The 9,115-nt window shown below is 40.5% G+C and overlaps 1 protein-coding gene and 2 long non-coding RNA genes across 7 annotated transcripts in view; 1 reads left to right on the forward strand and 2 right to left on the reverse strand.

The window, feature by feature from the left end:
• The window catches only part of LOC111252715 (uncharacterized), a 95,929-nt gene that overhangs the window by 53,973 nt on the left and 32,841 nt on the right, over positions 1 to 9,115 (forward strand). The gene's annotated exons all lie outside the window — the stretch shown is intronic.
• The window catches only part of LOC111252642 (uncharacterized), a 124,406-nt gene that overhangs the window by 12,999 nt on the left and 102,292 nt on the right, over positions 1 to 9,115 (reverse strand). The gene's annotated exons all lie outside the window — the stretch shown is intronic.
• On the reverse strand, positions 5,630 to 6,941 carry LOC111252486 (uncharacterized). Its single transcript, XR_015318409.1, has 3 exons — positions 6,765 to 6,941; positions 5,980 to 6,434; positions 5,630 to 5,804 (listed from the first exon to the last, which is right to left on the reverse strand). It is a non-coding gene; the product is annotated as an uncharacterized LOC111252486 (long non-coding RNA).

The raw sequence follows: 9,115 nt of genomic DNA on the forward strand, positions 1-9,115 counted from the left end.
TATATATATATATGAGGTAGACCTCGGTCAACCCGTCAAAACTGTACCCTGTTGCATTGAACTCCAGAGTCATGGCCCATGACAAATGAAATTATGATGGGAGTCTGTAAAAAATGAGTTTGCCATCTTGGCTGAGCACGTTCGCACCATAACATTCGTGCATTTGTTGCGACCCATTTGCCACATTCGGACCCCTCTTCTCCATAATAAGCTATTAGGTTATGCTATAATTTAAGCAGTCGTCACGCAATGCCTCGCCGGTTGCCGACGGCCCTTTCACACGCCTAGATGGCTACACGGAGCACGTCTAGCGGGCCGTCACAAAAACGAACAAATGTTACGGTGACAATGAATTGTAGGAATATGTTCCAAATTTATTATCACCCAGCTTGTAGATAAAATACCTTTCCCAACGTTTAAACGCTCACAACATCGTTATCATATTATGTAGTATAACTGATGAAGGGCGGGCGGGCGCGTGGGGAGGGGGGCTGTGTACATTTTACGTTTTTACTCACAGAGTATCGTCACCAAATTATCTAGGTATATGTTCCAAGATACTGTTTAACAATTTGAAGAGTAATATCCTATTACTTTATCGAAATTCATCATTTTCTATATAGGACTAAAAATATACTGTTTATTTTTTTTTTACATATATGCGATTAAACAAGCGAAACACTAGTGGCATCCATTGTTTTTACAATAATAAGTAGAAGCATCCTTGTATAGCCAAAACAAGGAAAATAGTCAGCTCATTTTATTACGAAGTTAGTTACTGTTTAAACGGACGGTCGAAATTACCATTACTGATCGGTTGGATGGATTAATTGGACTGCTAAAACTATTTTTTAAGTTTCATCGGTACAGTTAAGCCAAATAGTTTTTTCGTAAAAACTGAAAGAATGGACGCGAAAGTTGCTAAAACTTTACGAACGTAAAAGTTTCAGCAACTTTCGTTTCCACCTTTGCTCAGATATATAGAATCAACGTTTACTAAGGACCTAGCTTGGAGTACTAACATTTTGTCTAAAGGGTTGTTATGTTAAGAGGGCAGTGAGTGACAGAAATAATAAGAAAAAATATATTTGAACAACATAGGTCTGTCAAACTAGGAAAGAAAGAATTTTTTTATTTGTACAATGCTAAACACTGCACGTTGTCTCTTTACGTGTATCAATATAATTCTGTACACAGAACAACACTGCATAATACTATCGAGACACTTAATTATTTATTAACTGAATACAGCCCCTTTGGGGCTGATGTGTGCAGATAATTCGAGATTTAGAAAATGTTTTTCACTGTCTTCACTCACAATGCGGTTCGTCAATGGAACCTAAAGGCCATGGAGGGGCTACGTTTCCCTGAAATGCAATTCGCAGTACTCTAATGCCCCTTGCAGTTGGCTACCTTGAAAAGCGAGGCAAATGCCTTTCATGATCTTGAGATCATTGCGAAAGTAGAATGGGGTTACCGTAGCAAACACAGCTTATATGTAATAGCGGATTGTGTAAAATCGTGCCTTCGGTACCAGTGCCACATACGTTCGACAACCTTTGAACTGGAATCCCTTTCCCGGTGGCTGCTGATTGCGTAAATGTTCAGTCTTGGAAGTCGAACTATAGGCTCGAAAATCAAATGCAAGAAAAGTTTCCATACGAAATGGTCTTTGAGGACAAAGAAGAACATTAGGGATGATTGAAAAGTCTGCTGAGTGGTGGATAACGCTGACGGTGAGTGTAACCCCACTCTAAGCGTTGGCCTCTCGCAGTATTCTCACACTTTGTACAACTTTCAAACTAAAGAGTGTTATAATTGATTAATCAAGAAATTTCTAAAACAGACGTTTGAGGAGAGTCAAGCTAGGCTAGCTTTTAATAGACGTGTTATATAGTTTAAGCATTTTTGTATAATTTTTGTAGAGAAGTGGACCTTGCAAATGGATGTTAAACAATACTTCCTGTCTTTATGGCGGCGATACCACAAACCTCGGCCAGCTAGTTCATCTCGGACACTACACAGACACACTACAAGCTATACCGAGAATGTGTAGGGTAATCTAAGGAAACGATTTTCATTGATTCATAGCTAAAACGGCGTTATTCGTTTCTCTTACCGGTTATCTTAAGAAAATATCTGCGAACCTTTTGCATTCATTACCACTGGCTGCATCAAGCATTGTACGATCGCGTTTGATACGTTTGAACCTTTGATACGGCCATTTACTCGGCAGAATATCTTCGAAAAATTTACTGCAGGACAATATCTGAATTCGATAGGATTCTTCAGTGCTTAGTCGTTGTTATAGGTTACCAAAGCAATGTCTCAAAGCAACCTGTGTGGTTCATAGCTATAATCGACAACCACAAATTGAGATAATATAAGACCGCATCAATACAACTACAATGTGACACAATCATATTTTAGTATGCTGTTTACTAAGACACTAAATACATTACGTCGCACGAAAGATAAAACAAGTGGCTAGAAAAGAGCGAAGTATATCTAAAAGAATAAGCGTCTGTAGCCGAGAACCTTCTGCGATTCATGGGACTCGAAGAAAAATACCCATGACGTGTGTGAGAATTCTCTTTTCCGTGGTTCATGATCGATAGATTTAAGCATTCTACCATAACGTCATTTTTGTTATCGCGTTAATACACATCGAAACCAAAATCGACCTCGATAGAGCCCAGTAAGTTACATCGATCTTAGCTTCACTTGACACTCCACTCACAGGATCAGCGTAGCTTAACTTATTGAAAATAAACTAAGTGCGTATTAGCATTTACTTTATATATTAGAGTCCTAATATATAATGTTCTATAATACACTCTGCACAATTAATATGGGGACGAAACGAAGCATTTCAAGAAACTCATGTGCGGTGAGGATTTTCGTTTTGCCTTTTCTGAAGTGATGTTTGCCGTACAATTTCGCACCGGATGGTCGCGCAGGAGCCAGTCAACTAATATGAAATCTAAATGTATAGCCTGGGCCATGGGTCTGTGTGGGAACTATACGTGGTCAGGCATGTACGTACGGTAAAGGTATTGATCCTGTTAACAAATTCAGCAATGAATGCTAAAATATTCTACGAGTTACAAGAAGGACCAACAGAGAATTGTACAGCCAAACAGGGTGGAGATTTAGTCTAGGCGTGCTGTGAAATAAAGTCACGTACAAGCCAAATATATCATGCATCACCGGGTAAATCCCCAGAGTTGAGTTTTATTGCATGGCACAGAAACGGTGTACGCTGCCCTATGCGTATTTCCTTCTAAGACCAAAAGCATGAGCTACTGCATGAAAGATTTCTCGCAAAATCGCCAAATTACGTTTATTGTCCAAAAAGCGTACGTAACTGCGAGTCTATATTCTTCAAACAGAATTACATCGTAATTACAAATTATAGTCGTTCTAGGTTGAAGCGTGCTTTACTTTTGCCAATAGAGATCGCCTAACTTTTTTTTTTTAAACTTCCACATGAAATGCCCTTGTATGGACAACCCCCCTTAATATGTCGTCTAATTAAGTGCTTTAAGAACTTATCCCAATATAGCGAACATTCGAATCTTGGATCCAAACCGTATAGGACCTGGCAGTTGGTTCGAATCTGCTATAGAATACTATTTTCTAGCAAATAAAACCTTTAAGGTAGCTGCGTTGAAAATAGTAAGCTAGGAAATACTATGCTATCGTAATTACTTACGCTTTTGCTTGAGATCAGACTCGTGCATGGCTTAAAATAGCACTTACAGGGCAAATTCTGAAGGGGCTACAATATATGTGGATATGTTTGTTTACACGGCAACTATACACATGATCAGTGTGTATGATGATCAAACGCGTGCACGTTAACGGGTGATTCTGCCTAGATCCCACGAAACGCAAATCGTCACCGCAAAAATCACAAATAACTACTCAGCAAAGACGATAGACCGTGGACCGGTTAGATTGAACTATGCTTGATTGTTAGTGTTTGCTTAGAGAAGCTGCTGCTAGAGGTACATTCGCGATAAATTTTTAGTGAGCGTGAAAAAGATTTTACGTGTGTCAGAGTCTACGTTGTTATTTTCTGGGGGTACCTATATCAATGACACCTGTGCGGGCAGCAATATCCTATCCGGGTCAAATGCCTTATCTGAATGTTAGATCTAGTTGAGTACACGCACACGCCTGATTCAGGTAGTGAACCAATTTACCTAGGCTTTTACATTTATGTTCTTCCTACTTCTTGTGTTTGTCATGCGATGTATTAAATTTTACACACTGACCATTGTCGGAACCATTCATAGTTTGCGATGTTCAGGTCCATCAGCATATGAGTTCCTACAGAAGCGGACCAAAGTTTACAAGCTGCGTTCAAAGAATGTATGTATGCTACGTTGAAAAATGGGTTACGAAAAATCACGCGCACACATGGTTTGCCAGGCATCCAGTTACGGTCAATGCGCTAACTCATTAAATCTGTCTACTAAAATGGAGCAGCTTAGTAACGGGTTTCAAAAGTACGGGACGGTAAGGGAGGGAGGTCATCCGTTATCCTCAGGTAGAAACCAGAGGGAGGTGATATCATCAAATAGTAATTCAACACATGTAACGTGTCCTTAATGGCTGGCGTTAGGTGGCAAAGCCTAGCGATGTTAGAAGGGTTAATTGCGAGGCCTGCCACACCCTGAAGTCGGGTCTGCCAGTGCCACTGCAATCCTTTCAATGATGGCAGCGAACCAGACATTCGCACATGAGCGGGTGCGTATGCTTACAACTAAATCCTCTTTCCCAGCTACTGTATAACCGTATACATCAGACGAGCACGGAGCGGCCTCTATCGAGGCGCTGCCACCAGGAAAGATTGACAGAAACCAGTTTCTCAAGGAGAACCGATATCCGACAAATCAGCCACCAAAAGTATCCGTTCCTTCGGAACATCATTTAGACAAGGCGCGTAGCCAATCAACGTCCATCGAGAGCTACTTCATGATCATGTTCTTGTTCTATGATTCACAGCAACTATTCGAACTTTGTTACCTTGTATCAAATTAATAAACTTATTTAAAATTCGCACCTCATTACAAAAACGATCGTTGGCATGCTAGTTGACGAAATATGCCCACGAAAGCCTTGTCGGAAACCGCCCAAATGGACAAAGGCCTCGATTCCCGCTGACTAAATAACAGGTATATAAAATACGTTACTCACAGGTAAACCTATGTGAGCTTAACTAACAAAGCACATACTTCTCGTCGTTCTGTGGGAATTTCGTGCTTTTGCTGAACAGCAGTCCGTTGGATTACTTAAGGGTGATACATACGAGCTTAGTTGTCTCTTTCTAAACCATTTCCGAGTGGAACTTGATAAAAAAAATTGTCAAACTCAATAGGAAACCTTTTTAGTAGCAATTGAAATAACTAAAAAATAACCGTCGACGTTAGGTGGACTAATTCTACGCTCCTGAACGCGCCGTCCTGGCTCCCTAGTTGATGATAACGAAGGTGTTTGCCTAACTGTTATGGCCTCCTTTTTTTGATACTGACACATCGTAAGTACACCTCATACGTGCACACCGACTTTCCGTAAAGTTACTCTACGCGAAACGAATACTCTTGATTAGATACGTCTCATACGTTCATGGAGCGTCATCCGAATTGTCAGAGATTGAGTAACTAGGTTAACTACCTAGTTTTGTTAAAACGTAACTAGGTTTTTGTTGGAAAGCACTCACATTGACTTGTCGCTCTTCTCAATTGCCAGGCTTATGTAAAATACGAATCAGCTGTTTTCCATCATACAACGATTACCTTCGAAAACAAGGATTTATTTATTCAATGATATACGTATAACTAAGTCGACGCACGATAGCAGATATACTAATTGTTTCCTGACAAAGTTAATACGACAAGTTAACGCTATAAATAATAATAACAACAACACGCTCGCCCATCAAAAAGCACAGTTCATAGCATAGCAAATTACCGCTTTAGACGAAAGCAGCAGAAGAGGCTGGAAAGACGCTCTCTTTTTTTGTCGTTTGAGGCAATGGCATTTTTTCCTGTCTCTTTCGCCTTTTTTTGCAAAGGACCAAGAAGGCTTGGTTTAGATTTCATTCCCGATTTTACTCGAGTGAAAACTGTGGATTTATATTTCAATACATTTTCGTACGCTTTGCTTGGGACGAATTTTTGGCCAGTACACCTACTCGATGTTTTAACTAACTTCGACGATTTGAATTGGGCATTCAGGTCTATTTTGACAGGTTTTTTAGTCCCGGCATTGTTCGATTCAGCTTTGTTTTTTACTGGTCTGTTTTCTTCCTGTCCTGTAGATGGGGAGAGATCTCGTTGGTTGTCAATAGTGCTCTGATTACTTCGAAATTCAGCCAGAACACAGTCGAACGGTACCCATTTACGATTGTGGCTTCTAGGTACATTCTAAAACGACACCAATTTGACAAGCTAATGATGAAAAGACAGTATTTCCTCGTCTGGAATTTTAGTAATGAAGCCCCTTTCGTAGGTATCTATTCGCTGCCATAACGATAATAAGTATGAAGCTCTGCATAATCAATGAGTAATTTACATGCATGCATGGTAGTGGTCGAGATAGGTAGCCGTTTGTATTTCGAGTGATTGAAGCGCATTACATGAATCAATATATATGAAGTGGCTAACATCGTACAAAAGATCTAACGATTTGTAACAGTAAATTATATTAGCTATGACATGAGAAAAAAAATGGTGACCAGCAACAAATTCTCATACCTCTGTTGTTTGAGACTCTGTAGATACGAGGAGTTCGTCGACAAGGGCTGCACGTACCTCAGACTTCTCAACAACCTCTTCAAAGTCGCTACTTTCTATAGGTTCTTGAAACATGGCCCTCTCTAAAAAAAAAATAATAAGCATCTGTATTGGGCTGATCTGGCTTCGTTATCGTCATGACGACGACTTTCACGTTTTCAGATAGCTCTTGAGCTTAGTTCGCTGAAACGTGTTCATTCGGAGTCCATCTCTATGCATAGGAAACCCATATGCATAGAGAAACGTTTAACAATATTAAGTGAAAGCCATGGGAGTTTCAATGTGCGCCGTCTTTATACAACCAGGTAGGTATGTAGATAAGCAACAATAGGACATTATGAAAGGCAACCTATGGTCGAGGCAATGACTCATGAAATAATTTGGTTAAACCTATCCTGATCAGAAGATGGAGCTTTTTTAGTTCTGAATTCGTATATGCAATGCGTACGTTGTCAAAAATTTATATTATTTCCTATAGTCGCTATAACGAAGTTCGGGCAATAAGTTGAGCGTTATAATTCTCTGATATTCCAATGCATGGGGAATGCGGATGCAAATGATAGGCTTTTCTGTGCCGGGTATTGAATTCAATAGTGGTGTGTCTATAGTGCTGTTGTTAATTTTGGTCGTTAGAAGATAGGTCAATGTCTAGAAAGGCGATCTGCCGTACAATTATTCACTATGGTTTCGTAGGTACACAATTAGATAGTAATCACCACGTACAGGATACTTACATACTTCAAAAATAAGTGTACTGCCATCTTGGTTAGTGATATTCTAAGCAAAATTTACCTCTGTCCTATTTAAAGTACATGATGCATTGAATTTTAATTACGATTACGTTCAAATAATCTATAATTAATTAAAAGTACGAATAAGAACAATCAGCTAGTAAGTTCTTACGATAAAATAAGAACTTGCGTAGAGTATCAACGCAGGGTTTTACTGCGGTTGAAATTAATAGCGAAATCTGTAGTATCCGTGCTCGTATGGAAGCCAAAGTTTTCATTTGAAAGTGTCACTGGCGATAAAAAATGAATACACGAAGTATACGGGAATATATGTTAGTAACTATTGTGCTATGTTGATAAGTTGTTTCTCATTCGAAACACGCTTGACTTCTGCATAACCACCGTAACGAATTTGTTTAGGGTTGCCGCTTATTTTTTTTTTCGCCGAGCCAAATATGCAAGCCTAATAGTTACTGAAGTCGCCAACGTCTCTATTGATATTAAATTAACTGACATGATTAACACCGATCGAAAGTTTGCTCGAACAAAAAAACATAGTACAGCGTCGTAGGTACGAATATATACTTCGTTTTCATCCAAACTTCCGTCTCTGTACATCTTTTCTTTTGGTGTCGTTCGTCTTTTATCTACCTCGTTTCGTCTGTTTCCTTCGGATAGATCTCGCGGGAGCAGCGAGCTGCTCTGCTCCGTAGCTGGCTGACTTCTATAAGCTCAGGCGTGCCCCACAGCCTAACACTCGTTGATCCCTGTTTCTGATCTTTCCTGTTCGTGATACTTTTATTCTTGCCCGCATGCGCCTCGGTTTTCTCCGGCAGCTCCCTTCGCTATGGGACAATCGACTCCGCAGCAGTAGGCACCACGCCCTAGTAGAGGCCGGCCGAGCTGTCCCGGAACCCACCAGCGGTCGCCTGCCAGCCAGCCCGTTACCGCCACCACTTCCAAACTTGGAATTAAAGGGCCCCGAAAGCCCTTGTAAGGAGAGAATCGGGAAGCAGTATAGGACGTGGGATAGGCAGGGCTGGGAAACGGTTCTCGGTAACCTGCCTTCCTCCTTCCACTGTGGCTGAACAACAAAGGGAATAGTGAAAGTAGTAAAGGCGCTACAGCTGTAAGTAGTGCCGGTAGATTGATTTGGTTGTTCCCGACTACGCTTCCCCGTTTCCAACCAGTCAGCAAATGGAGAAGCCGCCTTTTTATCCTAACCAGACAAAAAGGCGACTGTTCTCCCTCATATGGTCCTGCTCGCTCTTAGCTGCTTTCTTTCCCTCCCTCTCTCGCCTACTTTTTCGTCGTGGTGGTTTCAAAAACTAGTTTTCTCCTTTTACGCTCCTTTCTCTGAAAGTAGTCGCTTCAATCTTCCATTTGATCTTGTGACTGGCGACTAAATCCCCAGATTTAGATATTTTTTCGGTAAGTAAGCATGCGCCCAAAAATGCTTCGGTCATTGTCCGTCCTACTGCTCTCGCCTGAGAATTTAGCACGACAGAAATAACGCACCGTATGAAGAGAACGATAGGGAACAATATATACTAACATTTTATTTTTTTTTTATTTATTTAT

This window comes from Varroa destructor, unplaced genomic scaffold (assembly GCF_002443255.2).
Source record: "Varroa destructor unplaced genomic scaffold, Vdes_3.0 BEIS01000001.1, whole genome shotgun sequence".
NCBI classification, from domain to species: domain Eukaryota; kingdom Metazoa; phylum Arthropoda; class Arachnida; order Mesostigmata; family Varroidae; genus Varroa; species Varroa destructor.